General features: G+C 42.8%; 1 protein-coding gene across 1 annotated transcript in view; it reads left to right on the forward strand.

Annotated features, from left to right (window-relative positions):
* The first annotated feature begins 8,842 nt into the window (after positions 1-8,842).
* The window catches only part of LOC137627030 (bcl-2-associated transcription factor 1-like), a 171,078-nt gene continuing 151,984 nt past the window's right edge, over positions 8,843-27,936 (forward strand). The window contains exon 1 of the mRNA XM_068358013.1: positions 8,843-8,950. The gene's annotated coding sequence lies outside the window, so the exon portion shown is untranslated. The remainder of the gene's footprint in view (positions 8,951-27,936) is intronic.

Raw genomic sequence — 27,936 nt, forward strand, 5'->3', positions numbered from 1 at the left:
CACAACAGACCTTTCAATTGGTCCCCCAACCGGTGTTGTCACAGTCACCGGTCTTCACCCCTGCCTTTGAGCAACCATCCACTACCTTTCATGCCAGAGGTAGAGGCTCGTTCAGGGGTGCAAGCAGAGACGCATCTCGTCGTCCCTCCAGAGGTAGAGGAGGAAAGGGAGCTAGCGGCCGAGGCAACAAGTCCTCGGGACACCAGAAGCAATGAAGTGCTTCCGGTGGGAGGAAGACTCCGCCAATTCCAGGATCGTTGGACCTTCGATCCCTGGGCACACAGCATCATCAAGAACGGTCTAGGCTGGAGTTGGACGCAACCACCCCCAATCTTCCAGCGGTTCTTCCAGCAATCGACCCCCCTTCTGGAAGAATATGTTCTAGACCTCTTGGACAAGAAGGTGATAAGGAAGGTAAAGTCCACCAGGTTCCAAGGGAGACTGTTTTGCGTTCCCAAGAAGGACTCAGACAAACTCAGAGTCATTCTGGACTTATCCCCCCTCAACAAGTTCATAGAGAACAACAAATTCAAGATGCTGACGCTTTAACAAATAAGGACCCTTCTGCCTCAAGGTTCCTACACGGTCTCTATAGACCTGGCGGATGCCTATTGGCACATTCCAATGAACCATCACGCTTCCTCCTACCTAGGATTTCGACTCCAAAGGAAAAGCTACGCCTTCCGGGCCATGCCATTCGGCCTCAATGTGGCCCCGCGGATCTTCACAAAACTGGCGGATGCCATAGTACAACAGCTCCGCCTAAGAAACGTCCAGGTGATGGCCTACCTCGACGACTGGCTAGTATGGGCTCCATCGCCCGAAGAGTGTGCAAAGTCTTGCAACGAAGTTACCCAGTACCTAGAACACCTGGGATTCAAGATCAACGAGAAGAAATCTCGCCTCTCTCCAGCTCAGAAGTTTCAGTGGTTGGGAATCCACTGGAATCTTCAGTCACACCGCCTTTCCATCCCCCAGAAGAAAAGGAAGGAAATAGCAGGGTCTGTCAAGCGACTACTGAAATCCAAACGCATTTCAAGACGACAGCAGGAACGAGTTCTAGGCTCTCTACAATTCGCCTCAGTGACAAACCCAGTGCTTCGTGCACAGCTAAAGGATGCCGCGGGAGTCTGGAGACGCTCGGCATCCATCGCTCGAAGAGACCTCAAGAGACGGCTTCCAAACAGACTTCGACGCCTCCTAAAGCCGTGGTCGGAAGCAAAGGCCCTGAAAAGGTCCATTCCTCTCCAACACCCTCCTCCATCACTCAACATCCACACGGATGCCTCACTGGAAGGCTGGGGAGGTCACTCCCACCTGAAACAGGCTCAAGGGACCTGGTCTCCACTATTCAAGACGTTCCACATAAACATCTTGGAGGCCATGGCGGTCCTTCTAACTCTGAAGAAGTTATCCCCGCCGCCCTCGATCCACATCCGTCTAACCCTAGACAACTCGGTGGTAGTTCGTTGTCTCAATCGCCAAGGCTCAAGATCGCCCCAGATAAATCAGGTGCTTCTCTCAATCTTCCGTCTGGCGGAGAAGAAGAAGTGGCACCTGTCTGCAGTTCACCTACAAGGATTCCGCAATGTGACAGCGGATGCTCTATCTCGGACAAACCCGATAGAGTCGGAATGGTCTCTAGACGCAAGATCGTTCTCCTTCATCTCTCACCAAGTCCCAGAACTTCAGATAGATCTCTTTGCAACGAGCGACAACAATCAACTTCCTCTGTACGTAGCCCCGTACGAGGACCCCAAAGCAGAAGCGGTGGACGCCATGTCACTGGACTGGAACAGATGGTCCAAGATATACCTGTTCCCTCCCACCAACCTTCTGTTGAAAGTCCTCTCCAAACTGAGAACCTTCAAAGGGACAGCGGCCCTAGTGGCTCCCAAGTGGCCTCGGAGCAACTGGTACCCCCTGGTCCTGGAGCTGCAGCCCAAGCTGATCCCTCTCCCGGGCCCAGTTCTCTCTCAACAAGTACAGAAGTCGACTGTCTTCGCTTCATCATCGAAAATCAAGGACCTTCATCTCATGATTTTCTCTCCCTTGCCGCAAAGAAGAGGTTTGGGATCTCGAAGAAAAGTCTAGACTTCCTAGAGGAATACAAGACCGAATCCACGAGACGGCAATATGAATCATCCTGGAGGAAATGGGTCTCCTTTGTCAAGGCAAAAAATCCTAAAGAAATCACCATTGATTTCTGTATGTCCTTCTTCATTCACCTTCATGGACAAGGATTAGCAGCCAATACGATTTCAACCTGCAAATCGGCCTTGACTAGACCAATTCTATATGCTTTCCAAATTGATCTGTCCAACGACATCTTTAACAAATTACCAAAAGCATGTGCTCGCCTACGCCCAGCACCCCCTCCGAAACCGATCTCCTGGTCACTAGACAAGGTACTCCATTTCGCCTCCAACTTGGACAACGATTCATGCCCCCTCAAGGATCTGACTCAGAAAGTTATATTTTTATTTGCTCTCGCTTCGGGAGCTCGAGTCAGCGAAATAGTGGCATTATCGAGAGAAGAGGGACACATCCTGTTTGCCGATTCAGGAGAAGTGACCCTCTCCCCTGATCCGACGTTTCTCGCTAAAAACGAATTACCCACCAAAAGATGGGGCCCTTGGAGAATATGCCCCCTGAAGGAGGATGTCTCTCTATGTCCAGTAGAGAGTCTCAAGGTCTATCTTCGCAGAACTTCGAACTTTGGTGGAGGCCAACTCTTCAAAGGAGAAACATCGGGCAGCGACCTGTCACTGAAACAATTAAGAGCGAAAATCACCTACTTCATTCGCAGAGCGGATCCGAACAGTACACCCGCTGGTCATGATCCTAGAAAAGTGGCATCTTCTCTGAACTTCTTTCAGAGCATGGACTTTGAAAGCCTTAAAAACTTTACGGGCTGGAAGTCCTCGCGTGTTTTCTTTAAACATTATGCGAAACAAGTGCACGAAGTCAAACATTTTGTGGTAGCCGCAGGTAGTGTTATGAAACCTGCACCTAACTCTGCGTAGAACAGTGAGTTACTTGGGACTCTAACTCTTCGGGTGCCTATGTTGACCCTCGAGCGATTCATAGTGATGTCTAAAAACACTTAGTGCTTTTATAACTGTTCTTATCCCAGGTGAAATGTCATAGTGTCACACAAGTGCCGCATGCCTTGAGCATGATGTGTTGTTTAAAGACTTGCGTTCCTCGAGAACGAGTACCTACTAATCCTGAAATTCCTTTTCAGATGCAAGAGCAAGCCTTTATTTCTATGTACATTATTATTACTGTAAATGAACTTTACTTTTGCTGTAAATTATTTAATTTCTGCATTGTGAAATAAAATTTCTATTTTATTACTTATGCGTCTCTTTCAGCTCCTACCTACTATGAAATACATACTGTCATAGTTTTATTTATTCCTCCTCTCTTATGGTCATGAAGAATTTAAGATGTCTAATCCTAAATTATATTCACCCTGTCTCAGTAAGGTTCCTACACGAATACTTACTTCTGATAACCGAGAGATGAACTCTATACACAGTGCCCAACCACCACTGGCCTAATTTAGAATGTTCCTATACAAATATCAAACATTCTGCTTCATCTCTAAGTTCTTAAAAGTTCTTCTGTCAGGATGAATAGCCCTTCAATACCACTTTGACGTCGGCATAGCCCATGGGAACTTCCTACCAATGGGGGGCAGGATACTTCGTTCCTATGGTTCTTTACCTAAGATTACTTTGCTGTTTTGTCAATGCCTAGGCACTTAACACTGGGGGAAAATCTACCACGATACATTGATTCTCTGGTACTCTTCCATCAGGACGCCATGGCTTGAGCCCAAAAAACGGATTTTGAGCGAAGCGAAAAATCTATTTTTGGGTGAGATAGCCATGGCGTCCTGATGGACCCTCCCTACTACTTCGTCCAGTTTTGTTCCCACCCTACACAATTGTATCATGGTGATGGGCAGCAACTGGCGTCAGGATAAAGACGGGCGTGACGTCATTAGAGCAATGGCGTCCGTTTGTTTACGTCTCGAGTATCAGTAGTAGCCACGAGTGAGATTAGCTGTGGAACGGCTCCCAGCTATTCTCAGCCCTTACACACCGAAGCATTAACTCTGTTCGGGGTGGAGATAGCTATGTGGCACGTTCAGACATGCGTGTCCCCTGTTGTATTACGATGTCTTAAAGGGAAACCTTTGAGATACTCGCTCCAGAAGTTAGAATTCTGTGATAACCTGTGGTTAAATTCTCTGGGAATATCTTAGTAGTCTTATACCCAAGGAAGTTACCAAACAGGAACCTTCCATCAGGACGCCATGGCTATCTCACCCAAAAATAGATTTTTCGCTTCGCTCAAAATCCGTTATATATACATATATATATATGTATATATATATATATATATATATATATATATATATATATATATATATATATATATATTTATATATATATATATATATATATATATATATATATATATATATATATATTTATATATATATATATATATATATATATATATATATATATATATATATATATATATATATATATATATATATATATTTATATATATATATATATATATATATATATATATATATATATATATATATATATATATTTTATATATATATATATATATATATATATATATATATATATATATATATATATATATATATATATATATCCCCGTGGTTGTTTAACTTGTATGTTGAAGGAGTGGTGAGAGAGGTGAATGCTCGAGTGCTTGGACGAGGATTAAAACTGGTAGGCGAGAATGACCATGAATGGGAGGTAAATCAGTTGTTGTTTGCGGATGATACTGTACTGGTTGCAGACACAGAAGAGAAGCTTGAACGACTAATGACAGAATTTGGAAGGGTGTGTGAGAGAAGGAAGTTGAGAGTTAATGTGGGTAAGAGTAAGGTTATGAGATGTACGAGAAGGGAAGGTGGTGAGAGGTTGAATGTCATGTTGAATGGAGAGTTACTTGAGGAGGTGGATCAGTTTAAGTACTTGGGGTCTGTTGTTGCAGCAAATGGTGGAGTGGAAGCAGATGTACGTCAGAGAGTGAATGAAGGTTGCAAAGTGTTGGGGGCAGTTAAGGGAGTAGTAAAAAAGTAGAGGGTTGGGCATGTACAGATGGACGCAGGAATTCTCGATACACCTTGCACTTTGAAGGTGCACCCAGCCACACCAGGTATATTGTTCCCAGTGTGCCTTTCGCTGTGGTCTGTAGGCATATTTTCAAGGGTCTTTTGTAGTATATTTTTGGTCTCTACCTGCTTATAGACCACAGAATTTTCGGTAATTTCAGTAAATCATGATAAAAAAAAGCATTTTGACTTTGTCTCTACCTGCTTATAGACCACAGAATTTTCGGTAATTTCAGTAAATCATGATAAAAAAAGCATTTTGACTGTATTTATTTAAAGATCAACGGACAGAAATGCCTACAAGATTTTAGAGTAAGTTTTGCAATTCACCAATTTTACTTTGACCAATTATTAACGTTAGTAAAAAAAAATGCAATGAATTTTGGAGCAGGATTCAAACTGAATAAAACAAGAGTTAGATAATGTAAAATATTTGAGCACTGAATCTTGATCGATATATTTGATTTAATTATATTTATGGTAATATTATTCTTATTATCTCGATAATGATACATATCCGTTTTTATTATATTACCGTTGATAAATCACACTGACAAGAGCCTTTTTATGGTATATACTTTCTTCAATTTTTATAGTTTTCATTTTTTATCGTTCACCAAATTTATATAAAGTTACTTTTTATACACATTCTATAAAGAAAAATCTATGCATTAGCCGTGAGATTACTATAATAAAGAGGTAATCTTAAAAAGAAAAATACTAAAAAAAAAAAAAACCTTATGAGTTATTTATGCCAGATCATTACTCATACCCTCGGCCTAATTTGCAACGGTGACAGTTTTATCTTCATAGTTTTATCGTTATCATCTTAGAAGCAGTTTTAAACAGGAATTAGGTGATTAAACTGTCAATATTTCATTGCTGTTTTAAGAATTGACAAGAATTATGTGAACATGACAATTATCAGTGATATTTTTATCTTCATCTATTTCAATATGCAAATTCCACGTGGTCGAAGTTTGTAAAATTATGAAAACACTCTTATGGTAGTAGTCTATTAGATTTTTTTTTATTAATTTTGAAAAATTATTATAATTATTGCTATAATATACAAAATTGTGCCTGATAATGCTTTGAAATAAATTTATCTACTAGATAAGATAAAATTTCTCAAGCGTTTCAGCCTGATAACTTCTACTAAAGAAAATCTAGGAAAAAAACTAGTTTACGTAAAGAAGTTATCCACTTATCTACAAAAAAAAAAAAATAAAAAATAAAAAACTTCTCTCGGTTTAGCTATAATCTTTTATAATCGCTTCTTAATTTTTGTTAAAGCATGATGCAACAGTTTTCAAGAAATGGTGATGTGTAATATTTTATTTTAATTGTTTATTACTTCTCTTGTAGTTTATTTCCTTATTTCATTTCCTCACTGGGCTATTTTTTCCTTGTTGGAGCCCTTGGGCTTATAGCATCTTGTATTTTCTAACTAGGGTTGTAGCTTAGTTAATAATAATAATAATAATAATAATAATAATAATAATAATAGTAATAATAATAATAACACATTATTATTATTATTATCATTATTATTATTATTGTTATTATTTTCATTATTGTTATTATTATTATTATTATTATTATTATTATTATTATTATTATTAGCTAAGCTACAACCCTAGTTGGAAAATGCAAGATGCTATAAGCCCAAGGGCTCCAACAGGGAAAATAGCTCAGTGAAGAAAGAAAACGAGGAAAAAAATAACATATTATAAAGAGTAACATTAAAATAAATATCTCCTATACAAACTATACAAACTTTTACAAAACAAGAGGAAGAGAGATAAGATAGAATAGTGTACCCTCAAGCAAGAGAACTCTAACCCAAGATAGTGGATGACCATGGTACAGAGGTTATGGCACTACCCAAGACTAGAGAACAATGGTTTGATTTTGGTTTGTTTGAGGAATTCTATAGGTCTACCTGATGAGTCACCAGCAGCCATTTCCTGGCCCTCCCTGGTCATACCTTGGGCAAGTTAGGCACTGTGGTCAGTTTTTTTGGGCATACCCCATCTAGGGTGTTGTCACTGTTCCTTGTCTGTGCTATTCATGAAGACCTTTAAACTTACACACACACACACACACACACACACACACACACACACATATATATATATATATATATATATATATATATATATATATATATATATATATGTGTGTGTGTGTGTGTGTGTGTGTGTGTGTATATATATACAGTGTATATATGTATATATATATATATATATATATATATATATATATATATATATATATATATATATGTGTGTGTGTGTGTGTGTATACAGTATATATATATATATATATATATATATATATATATATATATATATATATATAATTTTAGATTCTATTGAAATAGAAAAAGTTAAATGTTTTTCACTGTATGCTATAAAAGAAGCGATTTGGGTAAAAATATGGTGGTGAGTGTAGTGAAAAGGTTAGAGTAGACATACCTAATATTCTCAATGCATATATATATATATATATATATATATATATATATATATATATATATATATATATATATATATATATATATATATATATATATATATATATATATATATATATATCCGTGTTTGTGTGGCAGCCAGTAGAATTGCAATGTTAATAACGTAAGCAAACTGCAACAAGGAAAAAAATATAAAAGAATCTACATTTGACATTATTCATAGTAGTTTCATATACAATTCAACTGAAATAAAGTATATCTTGAAATAATAAAGCATTTTTATACTTCCCTAAGCTTTAAAAAGACAATTTATACATTATATTTTATATAAAATACAATAGAACTTAAAAAAAAAACTATACGCGAAGCAATCAAGGCAATCAAGGCAATCAAACTACATTTGACATTATTCATAGTAGTTTCATGTACAATCCAAGTGAAATAAAGTATATCTTAAAATAATAAAGCATTTTTATACTTCCCTAAGCTTTAAAAAGACCATTTATACATTATATTTTATATAAAATACAATAGAACTTAAAAAAAAAAAACTATACGCGAAGCAATCAAGGCAATCAAGGCAATCAAACTACATTTGACATTATTCGTAGTAGTTCCATATACAATTCAACTGAAATAAAGTATATCTTGAAATAATAAAGCATTTTTATACTATCCTAAGCTTTAAAAAGACTATTTATACATTATATTTTATATAAAATACAATAGAACTTAAAAAAAACTATACGTGAAGCAATCAAGGCAATCAAACTACATTTGACATTATTCGTAGTAGTTTCATGTACAATCCAACTGAAATAAAGTATATCTTGAAATAATAAAGCATTTTTATACTTTCCCAAGCTTTAAAAAGACTATTTATACATTATATTTTATATATAATACAATAGAACTTAATAAAAACTATACGTGAAGCAATCAAGGCAATCAAACTACATTTGACATTATTCGTAGTAGTTTCATGTACAATCCAACTGAAATAAAGTATATCTTAAAATAATAAAGCATTTTTATACTTTCCTAAGCTTTAAAAAGACTCTTTATACATTATATTTTATATATAATACAATAGAACTTAAAAAAACTATACGTGAAGCAATCAAGGCATTCAAAGAGGAGCCGTTGTATAGGTATAGCGTCCCTCGATACAGCAAACCCAAACTCGCTACTACTACAGTCCCATTGTTTTGATTGTTGATTTGTACAATTGTTTACGTGAAGGGAGTACTGTCAGCAAAGCACAGACCAGATGATAATCTCATATATATCATAATGTAAGTTTAAAATCGAGGTTTTTCTTATATAATTTATATTATAAAGACTTAGTTTAGGGTCTTATTTAGCCGTGAAAAGGCTTATATCATCAAGACTTAGTTTAGGGTCTTATTTAGCCGTGAAAAGGCTTATATCATTAAGATTTAGTTTAGGGTCTTATTTAACCGTGAAAAGGCTTTTTATTAAGTAGGTAGTTATAGATTACGTCAGCCTTTTTTAGCCTTTTTTAGGTATATAACTGAGGTTGTATTTAAAGTCTTATGTTAATGTTCATAGGCTAACTTGGGTTATGGTGGGTTAGGTTAGGTTAAGATTGGCATAAGGCTGATTTTATCGGTTGTATTAAGTCTGATAGACTTTTTTAAAGTCCGATAGACTATTAAAGACCAATAGTCTCCTATGAAGTCTTATAGACTCCTTTAAACTCTGATAGACTCCTTTTAAGTCCAATAAACTTTTTTAAAGTCCTATAGACTTATCTAAAGTTCGATAGACTTTTCTAAAGTCCGATAGACTTATCTAAAGTCCGATAGACTTATCTAAAGTCCGATAGACTTTTCTAAAGTCCGATTGACTTTTATAAAGTCCAATAGACTTTTATAAAGTCCAATAGACTTTACTAAAGTTCGATAGACTTTTCTAAAGTCTGATAGACTTTTCTAAATTCCGATAGACTTTCATAAAGATCGATAGACTTTTCTAAAGTCTGATTGATTTTTCTAATTGAGAATCTTAAAGAAAGCAATTTTTATTTTTGCTCTGAAATTTTGATAATTATAATCCAATTAATAATCAAATTCAGTTGTGACTTACCAAAATGTGACATGAAAATATATTTTAGTTTTATTGGTAAAACGGAACAACATTTTGAACAGAAAAAAATAGTTGGAGCCTTTGTATATCAGCGGCCGGTTCCGCCAGCGAGCATAAGATATGGACGCTAACTAACCTAAACTCCCTCCCCAACCTAACCTTCAAGCCATGTCGTTACCTTCTTACCTAACGGGTGGGCTAATGCCCCCCTGCGACTCCCTTACACTGCCGTATTCTTAGTCAGCCGTCATAATACATACAGGTGGCTGCTATCATACATACAGCCCAAATAGTTTTTCCTGTAGTAAATAATGGGGTGTCATTGAATTTGACCTTCATTTCAATAGTAAATACTGTAAAACGAAAACACGTTAGACTGTCTAAGAACAGGGATATATTTTTTAGAAATCTAATGATTTATGCTCCGCCGTGCGTTTGCTTCGCGGAAGAAGAAAAACATCAAGCTGTCCTTGCTGAGCTGCACATGCCAACCCTATTGATTATTATTCCTTAGATAATTAAATTTTCATTTGCAGTGAAAATAAGTGTCATTTTAGAAGAAAATTTACTTTTTTCTTTTAGTAGGAAAGCTTTTTCCGTCTGTAACTATAATAAAACCGTTTTATTATAGTAAAGTATAATATTAGTCAGAATATTTTAAAACTTCATAATGGATTAGATCTCTTCGAGGCCAGCTTTTTTTTCAAACTCGTAACATATAGTCAGCAGTTATTTATAAACCTAGATAATTATTATCTATAGAAATTCCATATTTAATCTTACTGTTCTGTATTTTGACTCAGTTTTTTTCATCTTCTCGCGTGATGCAGATCATAAAATTTCCCATTTTTCTCTATTATTTTTGCTAGTCGACATTTTTCATCTCTAGTCAGAAAGAATTTTATTGTTATGTGACTTTTTCTTTCCCCATTGGAAACGTCCCCTCCTGGCGAACTACTGGATTAGGGTCCGAGCCCCGCTCAAGCTCTATAGTTTCTCATAGTGTCTATAACCTCGCCATCCTTGTGAGCTAAGGATTGGGGTAGCTTATAGGTCTACCTGCTGAGTCATCAGCAGCCATTGCCTGGCCATACCTGGGCCTAGCTAGGGTGGAGAGGGGGCTTAGGCACTGATCATAAGTATGTATGGTTAGTTTCTAAGGTTGTTCCACCAAGGCATTGTCACCTTCCCTTGTGTCTGCCATTCATTAAGTACCTTTAAAACTTATAAAAGTGTAGTGTAATACTATAAGATAATATTTTTTTTTGTAATAAAAACAAATTTTAGGCTTCAGATGCTCCACAGGACTGTTTATTATAGATTAAGGAGTAGTTTGTAGAATGCCGGACCCACTAGCAAACGAGTTCTATTCGAGGTGACTTTGTGGTCGAAGGTGTTGTCATATGTTATGCCATATTTCCCTAGTTTTCTATGCCTAAGCCTATCTGTGTCCACCAATCTACAAATGCTCCTAAAATAAGAAATTTTCCTAAGATCTATTTGTTCCAACACCATATTACAAACCATTACAATCTTTACAGTGGAGGTATATTTTGGCGATAGCTGAAACCAGTAGTTAAGGTTTTTAAGAGGAATAATTACCCTCCGCTAATTAGCCGGTGGGGTTAGTGTGGGAGTAGACCAGTTACCTCGCTCACACCTGCACAGTAACGAACTGACTTTTTATTTCGGTTTGGTAGAGTACAGTCGTCTTACTTCCTCGTTAAAAACCAAAACTATTCAATACGCTAAAGAACTGGCCTAAAAGCTAAAATCTTTCCTTTGTTTTTGTTTTTCAGGTGTCTGCCAGTGGGGATTGCAGCTATGCGGGTTTGTCTTGGCATTGAAAGGTGCCGTTGCGGCACTTTCATGTTGGCTGTGTAGACTGATGCTCTGGGTTTATGCCCTCTGTGTAGGGGTTACTCTTGCACACAGGTTTCTAGTGATATGTGTTGGTGTGGTCAACCTCCTAGTGGACGAAGTTTAGCAGGCGGTGGAAGAAGGCTAAGAGGGAGTCTTCCCTTTGTGTTCATCTGACTCCGTTGGCTCGACCTCACCATTCTGACTCTTCTCAGTTGGTTTCCTCTGGGAGTCGATCAAGTATGAGTGGAGCCTGTTGGACTCCAGGACAACCCTATGCTCCTGGGGTTTCTGTTGCCTTCCCTTATGAAGGAACACCGGCAACCTCTGTAGTGGAGTTGCTTTCCGGTGATGAGATGCGTCAGCTGTGGCTTTCCTTGGGGCTCACAGGTTTTCCAAGTATGGAAAGGCTGCTCGAGGTCTTGTGGTTGGGCACGCAGAGGGAGCGAACAACTTCCCCAGGGGTTGATTTCCATCTTCCCCCCTAGAGATTCCATAGGTCGTGGACTGTAAAAGTCTCTTGCGTGTCCGACCGTCTCGACCTCAGCGTTTGTTCTGCTTCGACGGACTGGCGTGAGGAGATGCTGATAATTATTCCTCGGAGTTACTTTTCAGGGGATCCTGGTGGGTGAACCCTGGTACTTGTTTTGGCTACGTCCCAAGCAGGGCTGGGGAGTCGGGACTCTGAACATCCGACTCCGACTCTGACTCCTATAATTTTTTAGAACCTACTCCAACTCTGACTCCAATTTAAAAAAAATAGAAATAATTAAATATTTTTATATAATTTTCTTATTTTATGTTGCCTATTAGTCAAAATAGCATTTCATCATTACTAGCCTACTAGCCTAGTAAGTAATTGTTTTATTGAAAACATTTCACGTAATTTCTTGGATTCAGCTTTTCCTAGGTTACACGAAACTGTAATCAAAACACCCGTCATTTCGAGATGTTTACATATAAATGATGACTTAATTCTAAGATTATTCATATACGTGATGCATAAAACTATGTATCAGTAACAACTCCTACCTTTTAAATGGCTAATGGTGATTAAAAGAAGAGTTAATCATGAAATAAACTTTAATGTCCAGAGACTCGTGCATGTATAATATTATTGTTTTGTTTTGGCTTATGGACGAGAGATGGCAGGAGCTATATGTGTTTCCCAGTGACTGCCCTTATTCGAGAGGGTGTTAAAGAAAACGGCGGGTAATATGAAACGTTTTTTGAGCGATTTTGAAAAAATGTGACTTAGGATACCAAAAGAGAATATTTCTCCAGGGCAAAAATTTCAGACTCCTCTAGTACATAAATTGGCCTCGACTCCGACTCCCCAGCCCTGGTCCCAAGGACAGTTCAGGATGTAGATCTTCTGTCTGGGTTTGCCCAGCCAGGGGGGAACCAGAATGAGCTGTCCAGAGGTTGCCTCTAGGTGTTGAACCACTTTCCCCTCCAAGGGAGAGTTACCTTCCAAGCCACTGTTCATCAATCTTCTTTCTTTTGGGGAACCTGATCAGGCTCCAGTGGAGGACTAAGACACGGTCCTAGACCTCTTCTACAATACTCTGAGACCCACCAAGACTAAGGTAGCTTTACCTTGGTCAAGGGGGATGACGGGAACATCACAGATCCTCCGGTCTGTGAAATCATCTCATTTAGTTTCTCTACCGTATGTACGTCAGAGGAAGTATTATGAGTTAGTGGAGGACTATCCTCTGCTACCCCTAGATCTTACAATACTAGCTCTTACGCATAATTACCGGCAGAGATTTGGAAGTATTTGGGCAAGACAGAGTAACGGTGCTTTATAATCTGGTAAATGCTTTTCTGAAAGATGGAAGGATGCCAGGTGCCTGAAGGATGATTCTGATCCCCATATAAAAAAGGAAAAGGAAAGGTAACAGAGTTTTCAAACTACAGAGGTAAAATTACTTTCTTATGCCTTCAAAATCTCGGGGAGAATCTAGATTATATATTTCGGACATCCAGCAAGGTTTCATGACAGGCAAGAGCGCAACAGATGCAATATTATCTGTACGACAACTTTCAGAGAAATATACTGTAGCGAAGGAAAAAAGAACTTGTATATGATATTTATTGATCTGGGAAAGGCATTTGACTGTATACCTCGAGAAGAGATTTGGAGAAGTTTGAGGGCTTGAGGAATAGTTGAAGTATGTGTATATCTGGTCAGGGACATGTACTGTATAGAAATTGTTCAACAACGGCTTGATGGGAAGAGGATGAATATGGGACTACCTGCTGGGACCAGTGGTTCCCAACCTTTTTTCTGTCATTTCCCCCCTGCACCCAGTTCAACCAATCAGATTTCCCCCTTCATGTCCCACCCAGCCCTCATGCCCACTCGCCTGCCTCAGAAATGGGTATGACACTCCAATTCTCCCCTTGAATATCATGTCTGTGAGAACTGATATGATCATATCACAATTGAATGGCTAACAACAAATTGCCTCACGTACTATGAGGACATTTTCCGCTTGTTTTAGTTAGTAGGTAGTGTAATTATTTCCCCCCTGGAAGCTTCAAATTTCCCCCAGGTTGGGAACCACTCCGCTAGACGGTTAGGTATACCAAAATTACGATGAGTTGACTGTTTGAAAAGAGATTTGAGCGAGTTTGGATTGAGCGAAGAAGGTGCACTGGACCGAAGGAAATGGAAGAATATGTCAAGGAACCATTACAGTGACCCTATATAGGGACAAGCTTGTAGAGAAAGAAGATACTACATTCCTAATCCGATTTCAATCGATTGAATCACCGATCTACTGTTGTCAAGTATATCAAGGTTGTGAAATGAGCAAGACTTGTGGTGGTGCTAGTTGATGGGGGTGGGGTGTGCATGGCCACCAACAGAGTAACGATGCATTCAATATGGTTATGCTAAGTTGCAACGACTGTTTGGTACCCTTAATAGTGAGGCATTTGTTGATCGAATGCTCCTCTTATAGGATCTAAAGAAATAGATATCTGTTTGAGGCTCGAGGTGAGGATGGCAGGTTCATCCTAGACAAGATTCTTGGACATGATGTGTCGTACTATGCTAGCGGCATTTTTAGATTTATTTCAGAAGCAGGTCTTCTGAAAGCTATTTAACTTTTATAATGACACCTTTGCTTTTATGATTTTAATTTAATATTCTTTTATTCTTTATATATAGTAAAGGATATCGGCATCAATGACATTAGATATCAGGATACCAGAAAAAATCAATCAGTCAATCTTGCTCCTATCTGCATCTGCTCCCAATCCCTCTAACCCAATCTTGTGGGGGGGGGGGGGGGGGGGCGACCTCCCCCCACCCCCTTAACTGAACACATCTACGACACCAGGTTTCTACAAGTAGCATACCCCAATGTTTGAACGATGCATGAGAAAAGTTACGTAAATCTTTATTTTTTCAATATTAAACTTAGCCGGTGATTATATAGGCTGCAGCTCTGCTGCCCGACAGAAAAACTCTACGTTCAAAATACGCCAGCGATCGCTATGCAGGTAGGGGGTGTACATCAACAGCGCCATCTGTCGAGCAGGTACTCAGTACTCAATGTAAACACAGAACCCATTTTCTCTCTGTCGTGCCACCGGCAAGACCTACTAAATTCGCTATTGCTTACTGGATTGGTTTTCACATATTTTGGTGAAGTACACATTTCTAGTTTTGAGCTTTCGCTATGCAGGTGTTTTATCATCTCAAAACTTGAACTCGTTTTGGATAGATTTAATTATGGTGACAAGGAGAGTATGGACTCTCTTTCACTTTTAAATGGCCGACCCTTCCCTTGGACGGAAGTGTGTTTAGGTTTTTAGTAATTTTGCTTAACACGTTATAGATCTATATATTTTATATCTCTCCGCCTTTATTAGGCCTCTTCGATTAACTTTCCATTTATTATAAACATATAAAAATAAATTTTTATGTTTTGTTTATATGCGACCTTTCCTGATAGTAGGCGGTCCTTACTTGGAACCGAAGTTAATCAACGTTGAGCCCGTTATATCGTATTTAGCCTTTAAAGAATTTAAAACTTTTTAAAATTTAATGTTTTATGAAAGAATTTCTTTGATAGTCTTCGTACTGTTTTCAAAGATGAACTAACGTTTAGTTTTTTAGACTACGCAGTTGTTGACGTTCAGGACGTTCAACATGCGCTCTATCGTTACGATAGAGAGAGAGTGTATCACGGTTTCACTTTGCAGTAAGAGTAAATCGATTCTGACGTTTTGTTCATTCTTTCTTAGCTTAAATGTTTTAAATTCTAAATTAAAGGAACTTTTTATTTGGAAAACCTTTCAGTTTTTTCCTTTAGTCAAATAACATGTTTTTTTTTTTTGACGATATATAATTGGGCTCTTCTCTTAGGTGCGAAATCAAGAGAGAAAGAGAGAGAGAGATAGAGACGGAGGGAGAGAGAGGAGAGAAAACGTTCCGTTCAAGCGGGTAACGTTGTTCTCGAGTTACTCTCGTCCCTAGTCGCTGTACGGGGAGGAAGGATAAAACGTTTTTAGTTTTTTATTCTCGTCCCCAGGCTATGTGCGGTGAGAGATTGAAAACGTAGTTATATGAACTAGTGTTTAGTCTCTTTCCCAGCCACTGATTTTTTTATCTTAAAATATGTTTTCTGTTTTTTGCTGGTATTAATGAGCTTGCATTATACGACTGATTTCGCAATTACTACCTTTTAATGAAGGGTAGAATTGCGTGTTTCAGGTAGAAATCAGTAAAAGTTTCGATTTCAGTGAAATAGTGCAAAACAGAAAATCGATAAAGTGATATGCGCAAAGTGTTACAGTGTTCCGTCCGAGGGTTCGTCTGTTCGTGCCTGTCGTTCACCTAGTCCGGGACCTCTTGCAAGCTCCCAAGCCCAGGGGAGAAGTAATGTCGAACGACTTATGGGTTCGAGAGGCCTTGATCAACGAACAGACGTTTTCCCTCTGTGGTTTCGGGCGTATCTACCCAAGATCGCCCCACCCACTCTAAGACGAGAGAGCCCATTTATCCTCGTCTGCGGAAGAGGTTTCTCGTAAGAAACCATGGACCAAGGTCTCGCGGCTTATTAAGCGCAAGTCGGTCTTTTCCGCGCAAGTCCAACGGCCCAGTTGTAGCCACTGGGTCAGTTCGGACTCGCTGCAGTCTTCCGACGACTGCTCACCTCCTAAGAGAGGCAAAGCGGTACCGCATCAGGCAGTCACACCGTCTGTTGCCGCACCTGCTCCTGTAGACCCTAGTGGTCTTTGCTGCAGACCATGCAGTCTCAGTTAACGTCATTGATGCAGGACTTTCGTGCGGAGAAGGTTGACACTGCACCAACCTCTAGCCTACAACCAACCACGGTTGTGCGTCCTGTGGACACTGAGGCGACCTTCTGCCGCACTCCAAGAGAATCCCGCCACCCATGCGTTCCAGTGTACCCTGCCAGCCGCATGTTGACGTTCAGCGACGCACGGAATCTTCCGTTGACGTTCGCGAGGTACAACAACAGTCTAAGTTGTTTTGTTTTGACGCGGTGCGTCAACTTCCGCATTCTAGAGTTGTTTTGACTGCTCAGTCTAGACCAGGGGTTCTCAACCTTCTTGGCCCATGCACCCCTTTCACCATTTGCAATGATGTCATTCCCCCCCCCCACCCCACCCCACTTCCCGTCTTTTCCAAAAGTTGTCTCAAAAATTGCATGGTATATAATATGCAAATATCACTAAAAATCCTTTTATTTTATTTTTTTTTTTCAAACTGAATTGTAAGTTTACAGCTTTACATGGATTATTTGTATAATGGAATATTACAAATTATATGCAAATTGAAAATATCGATGGATATATAAAACTTGAATGAAAGTAAAATAGTTTTTTTTTAAATTTATAAGAACTACTTAACAGGCCAAACTGAAGCTGATGCAATTATTTTTATTCAGAAGATTACATTTCATCGATTGACGAAACCTGTGATTGTTTTTTTTAGCCAATTCTGGGATACCCGGATGAGTGCTTGAAAGGCCACAACGCAGGTAATTTTCTACCTCTAATCTACTGCGATGCTTCGTTTTAATTTGTAACAGAGTTGAAAAGCCTGACTCACAAAGATATGTCGATACAAATGGAAGCAATACACGGATAGCCATTTCTGCCACTTTTGGGCCAAAATTCTGTTATTGATTTATCATCGAACATATCTCTTACACTCAAATCACTTTTTAACTCCAAAAACTCATCTTAACAATCATCAAGAACTTTTTCAACCGACAGTTTGAATGGATTTCTCACTAAATCCAACTAATCACTAACTTCGTGAAAATATCGTCTGAAATAATTTTCCAGTGCTGTCAAATGCTACAAAATTTAATTTTTTGCAAATTGTGGAAGTACCTTGTCTTCACCACAAACATCAATAATGGATGACAGTTTCTCAAACATGGCTACATTTTCTGCATTTACCATTTTCTTCTAATTTTCATGCTTGCTCATGAAAGCTTCCAAGGCATAGGCATCTACGAATTCTATAATGTCTGTATTCCTTCCTTGCATCTGAAGATTCAGTTTATTCAGTTGCTCAATTATATCAACCAAATAGGCAAGATGCATGATCCATTCCTCATCACACAGCCAGGCAGGAAATTCTGTTTTAACTTGCACTTCAAAAAACAATTTGAGCTCATCTCTAAGCTGAAATACTTGCTCAGTTACATTTCCTCTTGAACGCCAACGAACATTTGTGTGAAAAAGAAGCGAATGATGGGTTGCATCCATATCAGTACATAACTGCTTGAAAAGTCGTGAGTTGAGAGCCCCTCCTTTGACGAAATTTACAATTTTAATTGTTTGATCCAAAACCTAATCTAGCGGAGCAGGAAGTGCTTTTGAGGCTAGTGTCTGACGATGGCTCATACAATAAATGCCTTTCACTTTTGGAGGTCGCTTTTTCACACATACTTGGAATTCTGATTTTGTCCCTAACATAGCTGGTGCTCCATCTGTACAACACCCACTGATATTATCCCACGAAAGATTTTCTTATTAAAAAAAAAAGATGAAACCTTCTCCAAAATATCAGAGACCTTGGTAGAACAAAAGAGAACTCCTCTTTAAATGAACTTGGGTGAACATACTTTGCAAACACCATCAACTGGGAACATGATGCCACATCAGTTGATTCATCAAGTTTAATTGAAAATAAGCTAAATGCTGAAGACTTCATCTCTTGCACAACTTGATCCATGATATTAGCTTCTCAGTTATTTATAGTCCAGGAGTTCCCAACCTTGGAGTTGCCAAGTAATTTTCTTGGGACCTACTTAATTCCCTAGCCATCTGTCTCTTCCTCAGTACCTTTTCCAATCCTAGGATTAACTTGGGTGGTCACTTGTATATTACTGTCTAATCCATTTTTCCTGGGCCAGCACATGATATAATCCCAGCCCACGTGACAGGTCAGTTACGCCAAAGCCTATAATTGCTCTCCTCGACCATAAACTTACTTCTGTCACAATTCACCCCCTGAAAGCCCAAAATTCACCCCTGGGGGTGAATTTCACCCCCATTGAGAACCTCTGGTCTAGACAGTCAAAGCAGTCTCGAGTGGACACTGTACGTCCTCACACACCTGTTGTGGTTGACAGTTCAGTTGTTGACAGTTCACAGACTGTCAAGCAGTTACATGACGTTGCCTTCTGGTCTGCTACTTATGCACCAGTGAGAGACTCACTGAGGTAACCTAGCTTTTATCGGACAAGGTTCCTGTGGATGAGGAAGTTGCTGTTCTCCCTCCTACTGATATTCCCTTGAGGACTCTGTCAGATGGAGAGGAGCCTTAAGCTGCTTAGCCTCCTATGGACTTTAATTAAATCATGATGATTTTTTTTAAGGATCTTGTAACTGCTGCTCCTCGTTCGCCTAAACGTCAGAACTTACACTAGGCCTAGCTACTTCAAAGCCGTTGTTTTTAAGCTAGTGCTCTCTCGCTCTCCTAGAGAGCGTTACGTTGGCTAGGCGACTGGTTTTTGCACCAGGAGGAGTTTTTAGGGATACAGCCTTTGATTTCCCTTCTTTTAAACTGGCTTATAGAGCGAGAGTCTGATATGACACGAGAGAAGTTCTCGGCTTGGGAGTTCATGCCTCTGCCCAGATAGACTTCTCAATTCTGGTAGACTCGCCCTGGCGCCTAGCCAGGAGACGCTCCAAGTTGTTTACAGGTCAACTTCTCAGCTTTTGTCAAGCCTTTGAAGTTTTGCTGTACTATTATGTCACACATAACAAGGCTTTCAAGGATGGTAAACGGTTCCGCCTCAGTCGCTAACCCCGTCTGTTGCCACACCTGCTCCCGTAGACCCTAAATGGGCTTTGCTGCAAGCCATGCAGTCCAAGCTTGCGTCCTTGATAGAGGACTTAAATGCGGAGAAGAACCTTCTGGCCAACAACCTTCCAACCGGTCGTTTGTGCGCCCTGTTGACGCTGAGGTAACCTACTCGCGTCTGCCAGTTGAGGTGGTTCCTCCTTCTGGCCAACAACCTTCCAACCGGTCGGTTGTGCGCCCTGTTGACGCTGAGGTAACCTACTCGTGTCTGCCAGTTGAGGTGGTTCCTCCTTCTGGCCAACAACCTTCCAACCGGTCGGTTGTGCGCCCTGTTGACGCTGAGGTAACCTACTCGCGTCTGCCAGTTGAGGTGGTTCCTCCACCGATGCGACCCAGTGTGGGTTGCCAGTCGCACGTTGACGTTAAGCGACGCTCGGAGGTGGTTGTTGACGTTCAGGACGTTCAACAACCAGCAGAGGTGACTTGTGACGCAGTGCGTCAACCTCAGCAACCCGGTAGGGTGTTGACTGCACAACCCAGACGGTCTAGACAGTTTCGGGTTGACGCTGTACTTCCTCGCGCACCCATGGTTGTTGACAGTTCACAGACTGTGCAGCAGTTCCATGATATTGCGTCCGGTTCCGTCACGCATACACCAGTGCGACCGGATTCAGCGAGTCAGACGTTGCCCACTCCGTTGCCGTTTCCTCATCAGTTTCGGATGAGGAAACCTCTGATGAGGACGTTGCTGAACAAGACGATCAGCCCCCAGCCCTGCTATCCATCCAGAAGATGCTGAAGAAGGAACGCTGCTCAGTCAGGCTGTGGATGAGTCTGGTAGGGACACTGTCATCCGTGGATCAATTTGTGTCACTAGGAAGACTACACCTCCGTCCTCTTCTATACCATCTAGCTTTTCACTGGAAAAAGGACAAGACGCTAGAAGCGGTCTCGATCCCGGTTTCCGGAAAGATAAAGTCTTGTCTGACTTGGTGAAAGGACTATATCAACCTTAGAGAGGGTCTTCCCCTAACTGTTCAGACTCCCAACCACGTTCTCTTCTCGGACGCATCGGACGTAGGCTGGGGTGCGACATTAGACGGTCGGGAATGCTCGGGGATATGGAACTCGAGTCAAAGGACAATGCATTTCAACTGCAAGGAGCTTCTGGCAGTACGTCTGACCTGGTAAAGCTTCAGGTCTCTCCTTCAAGGCAAAGTGGTGGAGGTGAACTCGGACAACACCACGGCTTTGGCGTACATCTCCAAGCAAGGAGGGACCTACTCTCTGACGTTGTACGAGATCGCAAGGGACCTCCTCACCTGGTCAAAAGGTCTAGACATATCACTAGTAACGAGGTTCATCCAAGGCAACTTGAATGTCATGGCAGATTGTCTCAGTCGGAAGGGAAAAATAATTCCAACAGAATGGACCCTCCACAAGGATGTATGCAAGAGACTTTGGGCCACCTGGGGCCAGCCAACCATAGATCTCTTCGCAACCTCGATGACCAAGAGGCTCCCAATATTTTGCTCACCAATCCCGGACCCAGCAGCAGTTCATATAGATGCCTTTCTACTAGATTGGTCACATCTAGATCTATATGCATTCCCTCCGTTCAAGATTGTCAACAAGGTACTGCAGAAGTTCGCCTCTCACGAAGGGACAAGGTTGACGCTAGTTGCTTCCCTCTGGCCCGCGAGAGAATGGTTCACCGAGGTACTTCGATGGCTAGTAGACGTTCCCAGAACACTTCCCCTAAGGGTGGACCTTCTACGTCAGCCACGCATAAAGAAGGTACACCAAGGCCTCCATGCTCTTCGTCTGACTGCCTTCAGACTATCGAAAGACTCTCGAGAGCTAGAGACTTTTCGAAGGAGGCAGCCAGAGCGATTGCTAGAGCAAGGAGAACATCCACCCTTAGAGTCTACCAATCGAAGTGGGAAATCTTCCGAAACTGGTGCAAGTCAGTATCCGTATCCTCGACCAGTACCCCTGTAACTCAAATAGCTGACTTCCTCTTATATCTGAGGAAAGAACGATCTCTTTCAGCTCCCACTATCAAGGGTTACAGAAGCATGTTGGCATCAGTCTTCCGTCACAGAGGCTTAGATCTTTCCAACATAAAGATCTACAGGACCTCCTTAAGTCTTTTGAGACCACGAAGGAGCGTCGTTTGGTTACACCTGGTTGGAATTTAGACGTGGTACTAAGATTCGTTATGTCAGACAGGTTCGAAATGCTACAATCAGCCTCCCTGAAAGATCTCACCTTAAAGACTTTTCCTGGTATGCTTAGCCACAGCTAAAAGAGTCAGTGAGATTCATGCCTTCAGCAAGAACATCGGATTCTCATCCGAAACGGCTACATGTTCTACAACTTGGTTTTCTAGCCAAAAACGAGCTGCCTTCTCGGCCTTGGCCATTATCGTTCGATATTCCAAACTTATCGTATGGTTGGAAATGAACTAGAAAGAGTCTTATGTCCTGTAAGAGCTCTTAAGTTCTATTTAAAACGAACTAAACCTTTACGAGGCCCGTCTGAAGCTTTATGGTGTTCAGTTAAGAAACCATCTTTGCCTATGTCAAAGAATGCTTTATCCTATTTTATCAGACTGTTAATACGAGAAGCTCATTCCCATCTGAATGAGGAAGACCAAGCTTTGCTGAAGGTAAGGACACACGAAGTAGAGCTGTCGCAACTTCCGTGGCCTTTAAACAAAATAGATCTCTGCAAAGTATAATCGACGCAACCTATTGGAAAAGCAAGTCAGTGTTCGCGTCTTTTTATCTTAAGAATGTCCAGTCTCTTTACGAGAACTGCTACACTCTGGGACCATTCGTAGCAACGAGTGCAGTAGTGGGTGAGGGCTCAACTACTACAATTCCCTAATTCCATAACCTTTTTAATCTTTCTCTTGAAATGTTTTATTATTGTTTTTGGGTTGTCCGGAAGGCTAAGAAGCCTTTCGCATCCTACTTGATTTGGCGGGTGGTCAAAGTCATTTCTTGAGAAGCGCCTAGATTAGAGGTTTTGATGAGGTCCTGTTGTATGGGTTGCAACCCTTGATACTTCAGATCCTAGGGGTCGCTCAGCATCCTAAGAGGATCGCGAGGCTCCGTAAGGAAGACGTACTTAAAAAGGCAGAGTAATTGTTCAAGTCGACTTCCTTACCAGGTACTTATTTATTTTATGTTTGTTATTTTGAATAACTGCTAAAATGAAATACAAAATACTTAGCTCATAATAATGTAAACAAGTAATGCTGGTCTCTACCCACCCCCCTGGGTGTGAATCAGCTTATATAATCACCGGCTAAGTTTAATATTGAAAAATGTTATTTTTATTAATAAAATAAATTTTTGAATATACTTACCCGGTGATTATATATTAAAGGACCCTCCCTTCCTCCCCAATAGAGACCCAGTGGACCGAGGAGAAAATTGGTTCTGTGTTTACATTGAGTACTGAGTACCTGCTCGACAGATGGCGCTGTTGATGTACACCCCCTACCTGCATAGCGAACGCTGGCGTATTTTGAACGTAGAGTTTTTCTGTCGGGCAGCAGAGCTGCAGCTTATATAATCACCGGGTAAGTATATTCAAAAATTTATTTTATTAATAAAAATAACATTTTTCTTGGATTTGTTCCCAGGCAGATTCTAATCTTTGTCTTTTAATATAAGTATGAGGAAATTATACTATTAAAGGACTCAGGTATGTACAGTTAGGAAAAATACAGACTACCTTTAAGATATGTGAAGTTGAGAAATTCTGCTTGTAAAACCCGATGATACTCCTCTTGCCATTTTAGGTTCAATGAATAGTTGCATTTGTGGTGGGAGGGAAAATATTATTATTATTATTATTATTATTATTATTATTATTATTATTATTATTATCTAAGCTACAACCCTAGTTGGAAAAGCAGGATGCTATAAGCCCAGGGGCCCCAACAGGGAAAATAGCCCAGTGAGGAAAGGGAATAAGGAAAAATAAAATATTTTAAGAATAGTAACGATATTAAAATAAATTTGTTCCGTAACCGAAATACAAACCACGCTATTTACAAAGGGTTTACTTTTAGCGCAGCTGAAATGACGAGCCAATAGTTTTTAACGAGGGTTAATTACCCCCGCGCTAGTTAGCGGGGGGTGGGGAAGGGTAGCTTGCTACCCCTCCCCCCTCCACACACCGGTGACTTGCTTCACTTCACTTTTGGCTCGGCGGTGATCAGACGTGTCTGTTCATCGCCTTCGTGACAGCCTTTAATTTTCTTCTTTTTCTTTTCAGCTTGTGTGATTGGTTGGAAGTTGACCTTCAGTTATTTTCTTTTATTTAATATGCGGACATGCCCTGGAGTTGCCGGCCGTCCTTGTGGGACTTTCATGTCGGACGTGATTACGGATCCTCACACCCTCTGCCCTCAATGTCGGGGCCGACGGTGCGACCAGGATAACATGTGCCGTGAGTGCAGGGAGTGGTCTGCCTCCCAGTGGGAGAGGTTTGGCCGTCGGCGTAAGAAGAAGTCCAAGAGAGACCGTTCTCCTCCGGGGTTAGCCTTGAAGGAGGAAGGTTCTCGGGACTCTTCTTCCGCCGCCCAAACCTCCTCCGAAGCTCCCCCTCGTCCGCCTCCTAAGGAGAGTCGTCCGAGTGGGAGCGCAGGCCCTTGTTCTGTTTCCCTACCTTCGGTGGGGGGAGAGGGCGTCGCCTCCCATAGCGAGGCGGTTCCCCCTCCTCCTCCGGGGGAGGTTATTGATAATAATGCTTTATCCAGTGATGATCTGTTACAGATTTGGTCGTCCCTGGGGCTTAAGGGCTTGCCCTCCAGGGTCGCTCTTATTGACCTTGTCTCGTTGGGGGCCGCTGTTAAACAGTCGCCGGTGGTAGCGGAGGTAGACCCTCTGTCTATTGTCGACGTCGTGGTGACAGAGGCCTCCGACGTGGCTGGGCCTTCCGACGCAGGTGCTGTTGCTGGTGATGGTGCTCTAGGCTCTCCTCCTCCTTCCGTGCATCCTTCGAAGGGGGAAGTGAGTCCTTCGGTCTCGACTGCTGCCCAGCTTCCTTCTGAGGGAAGTGTTTTGAAGGAGACTCCCCTTCGGAGGACCGATGGTCCCGACGATCTCCCCCGAGGCCGCCTCCGCCGTAAGGCTCACCGCCCTCTACGCCACAAGGGCCTCCCTTCCCCTTACAGGGGGACTAAGAGGCGCCTTTTTGGGTCTTCGTCCTCCGGGGGGGACTCTCTTCGTCAGCCTCAACCGACTGCTCCGCCCTCCTTGAACCTCTCTGCAGACCGCTCACCATCTCCTGCCGGATCTTCGCCTTCTGGAGAACTCGTCACCCGACGGGCAACGGTCCCTTCGGGGCTAAGGGATTCTTCCCTTACGCGAGCAGGGCCAGCGCACAAGCGCTCTCCTGCTCGCCAGCGATCTCCTGCTCGTCGACGATCTCCTGCTCGCCAAGACTCTCCTGCTCGCCAAGACTCTCCTGCTCGCCGACGCTCACCTGCTCGTCGGCTCTCTCCTGAGGTTCGCCCCCCTCGCCAGCGCTCTCCTGCTCGTCAGCTCTCTTCCGAGCGTCAGCGCTCATTTGAGGACCATCGCCCTGCGGTCTCTGACCACCCTTTAGTTCCTGCTGAACTCCCTGCTCACCATCCACCTGGTCCTGTGGCTACGCAACATCGTGCTGCGCGTGTGTCAGAAACACATGTTCGCCAACGCGCCAGCGATCTTCCCGTTCCTGCTCGTGAACCTATCCTCTCACAGGACACGCGTCGACCTTCTGCTCGCCAGCGATCACCAGCTCGCCAGCGATCACCAGCTCGCCAGCGATCACCAGTTCGCCAGCGATCACCTACACATGCTGCCCACCATCGCACGAACCTGCATGATCGCCCGCTTACGCATGCTGCTCCTCATCGCACTACCCTGAACGATCGCCCTCCTGCGGATGCTGATCACCATCGCACCCTTTCTCGCGATCATTCACCTGCGCATGCTGCTCGCCATCGCACAACCCTGCACGATCGCCCGCTTACGCATGCTGCTCCTCATCGCACAACCCTGAACGATCGCCTTCCTGCGGATGCTGATCACCATCGCACCCTTTCACGCGATCATTCACCTGCGCATGCTGCTCGCCATCGCACAACCCTGCACGATCGCCCGCTTACGCATGCTGCTCCTCATCGCACAACCCTGAACGATCGCCCTCCTGCGGATGCTGATCACCATCGGACCCTTTCACGCGATCATTCACCTGCGCATGCTGCTCGCCATCGCACAACCCTGCACGATCACCCGCTTACGCATGCTGCTCCTCATCGCGCAACCCTGAACGACCGCCCTCTTGCGCGCGATCATTCACCTACACATGCTGCTCGCCATCGCTTACCATCACGTGGTCATTATCGCCAGCGATCTTCTTCACCTACGCGGCAGCACGATCCCTCGCCGTCGCGCCATCGCTTGCGTTCGTCGCCTCGGACACGTGTTCATTTACCTGCCCACCCTCACGCCCACTCGCCTGCGCGCCCGTGCGATCGCTCGCCTGCGCGCCCGCGGGACCGCTCGCCTGTGCGCCCGCGCGATCACCCGCGCAACCATTCGCCTTTGCGCGACCGTTCACCCTCGCGCGACCATAGTTCGCGGCGAATTCCACAGCCGGTGGTAGCAGCAGGGACGCGTGCTCCTAGACGGCACTCGGGATCACCTCCATCCAAGCAAAGGTTGGTATTGCAGGACGAGGACAGGTCATTACAGCATTCTTCCCCACCTTCTTTTCAGGCAGGTACCGTCGTGTCCACTCCAAAGGATCGCCCGATCCCTTTCACCTTAGCGAGGATTTCGGACTCTGTGTCCTTTGAGCAGCAGACTTGGTTTGGTCCGCTGGCACGGGCGTTAGTGAGGGTTATGAAACCAGCACTCGCCGGCCAGGGTAACGAACCAGCGGCTGTCTCTCCTACGCTGAAGAGAAAGAGAGGAGTGGACTTCGTGGTGACTTCCCCCAGGGCGAAGTTGGTTCCCAAGAGGTCGGTCTCGAGGGTCCCCTCTCCTGCACGAGCACTCTCTCCTTCTCCCGTGGACGAGGCCTTTCCGTCCTCAGGTGAGTCCAGTGGGCCGGTAGTCTTCCCCTCGGCACCAGGGGGGGAGACTTCGCTTCAGGCAGGAGAATCGTCTCGTGAGGAAGGGGCCCCTCGAACCTCGTTGTTGGGATCCTGTATCCCTCCTAGGAGGGAACCCAAGGATTCCAAGACCATCCCTAAATCCTCTGCAAGGATTCGACAGGAACCCACGACTACCCAGGGGAATGTCCACGTATCACCCCAGGAAGAGATTCCTGGGGCAGGAGACTTAGCTGCCAGCCCGCAGGGAGGAGAACAGCAAGAGTCCGAACATGCCTTCTGGCAGGTCCTAAGCCTGATAAGGCAACTTAACAGTCTTACGGATCCAGTCATCCCTCCCCGTGAAGGCAAAGACACGATTCTGGATGAAGTGTTTGACGTTCGGAAGGCCCCTAAGACCAGTGCAGCTCTGCCCTGGTCTCGGGGGCTGAAGAGTGCCAGAGCTAGGGCCAATGCTCAGCTCGCACTTCTTGCCTCCTCCAGTCGTTCCACTGCCGGGAACAAACTCATCCCTCCTCCTCGCCTTCAGCAGAGGAGGTATTTCGAGATCCTGGGTGAGCACAACCTCGCTCTTCCTCTCCATCACTCTGTGGAGGAGCTGGCGAAGGGAGTTCCCTTGGAGAAACTCTCTGCCCGGCAGGTGTCGTTCTCGGCGGCAGAGATCCTTAACCACGAGAAGGTCGCTAAGTGTGCCATGCAGGCCACTTCGTGGCTGGACTTCTGGTTAGGATCTCTGGGCATCCTATTGCGATCTGAGGACTTGTCCAAGGAGACCAATAGGAAGGCCCTAGAGACCTTCTTGCTCTCGGGCACCCGCTCCATCGAGTTCTTGGCGCACCAGGTTACCACCCTGTGGGCCAACTCGGTGTTGAAGCGTCGCG

The sequence above is a fragment of the Palaemon carinicauda genome, chromosome 34 (genome assembly GCF_036898095.1).
Source record: "Palaemon carinicauda isolate YSFRI2023 chromosome 34, ASM3689809v2, whole genome shotgun sequence".
NCBI lineage: Eukaryota > Metazoa > Arthropoda > Malacostraca > Decapoda > Palaemonidae > Palaemon > Palaemon carinicauda.